This window comes from Festucalex cinctus, unplaced genomic scaffold (genome assembly GCF_051991245.1).
Source record: "Festucalex cinctus isolate MCC-2025b unplaced genomic scaffold, RoL_Fcin_1.0 HiC_scaffold_55, whole genome shotgun sequence".
NCBI classification, from domain to species: domain Eukaryota; kingdom Metazoa; phylum Chordata; class Actinopteri; order Syngnathiformes; family Syngnathidae; genus Festucalex; species Festucalex cinctus.
This window is the reverse complement of record NW_027520302.1, coordinates 222,501-224,032: the sequence shown is the minus strand read 5'-3', so window position 1 is coordinate 224,032 and position 1,532 is coordinate 222,501.

The window sequence follows — 1,532 nt, the reverse complement described above, 5'->3', positions numbered from 1 at the left end:
ACCATGGTAGGCGCAGAAAGTACCATCGAAAGTTGATAGGGCAGACATTCGAATGAGACGTCGCCGCCGCGGAGGGCCGGCGATCGGCTCGAGGTTATCTAGGGTCACCAAAGGGGCCGGGCCGGCAAAGGCGTGGGGGTTGGACGCGGCGGGCCGCCCGAGAGCGGCCCGGCCCGCGAAGCCCCCGCCGCCCGCCGGGCCCGCGTGGGTTTTGGGTCTGATAAATGCGCGCGTCCCCGGGGGTCGGCGCTCGTTTGCATGTATTAGCTCTAGAATTGCCACAGTTATCCAAGTAACGGCGGAGCGATCAAAGGAACCATAACTGATTTAATGAGCCATTCGCAGTTTCACTGTACGGGCCGTGTGTACTTAGACTTGCATGGCTTAATCTTTGAGACAAGCATATGCTACTGGCAGGATCAACCAGGTAGCCTCGGTCGCGCCGGCCGGCCGCCGCCGCCCGCCGCCGCCGGCGGACGGACTGGGCCGGGGGGCGTTCCGCGGTGGGCGCGCGGAGGCCCGGGGCCCCGCGTCGGGGCGGCCCCGGGCGCGCGCGCCCAGACAAGGCTTTGCGGGTGGGGAGCACGACGCGCGGAGGTCCGGGGCCCGCGTCGGGGCCCCGGGACGCACGCGCGCGCCCGCCCGGGTTAAGGCCACAGAGTGGGGCCTTGGCGCGGGGGGAGAGATAGGGACTCCTGCCTCCTCCTCCGCCGACCTCCGAGGTGAGAGGTTTTGAGAAACGGGTGCTCGCCGGAGGCACCGCCACCAGCCTCCGGGCACCGCCGCTCCTGGGGGGGGGAGCGGAGGGCCGGCGGGGCGCCGGGCTCCGTCGTGGGACGGCTGGGTGAAGGCTTCCGCGCCAGCCCGCAGGTCGGAGGAGCCGTCCGCCCGAACACCGGCGCGAGCGCCGGCCGACAGGGGCCCTCCGTGGCGGGATCTGGCGCCGTCGCCAGAGGTGGTCGTCTCGGTCTCGCTTCCGATGGGGCGCGCCGTCGCGTGCGAGCCCTCGCTCGCGGCCGCCAAGGGCGCTGAAGTGCGACCCGCAGGCCGGAGGAGCCGTCCGCCCGAACACCGGCGCGAGCGCCGGCCGGCGGGGGCCCTCCGAAGGCGGGTCTTGGATGCCGCTCGGTCAGGGTGGTGTGGGGTGGAAGTGCTTCCACCCGCGCGTGCGTGGGTGCGTCAGACTGTGGGAGCTTTCGGGCAGGCGTGGGGACTTGGAGAGCTCTCGGGCAGGCGTGGGACTTTGAAATATTTCTGGCAGGCGTGGGACTTTGAAATATTTCTGGCAGGCGTGGGACTTTGAAATATTTTCGGCCAGCGTGACACTTTGAAATATTTTCGGCCCGAGTGACACTTTGAAATATTTTCAGCCTGCGTGACACTTTGAAATATTTTCAGCCCGAGTGACACTTTGAAATATTTTCGGCCCGAGTGACACTTTGAAATATTTTCAGCCCGAGTGACACTTTGAAATATTTTCAGCCCGAGTGACACTTTGAAATATTTTCAGCCCGAGTCAGACTTAGAAAAAA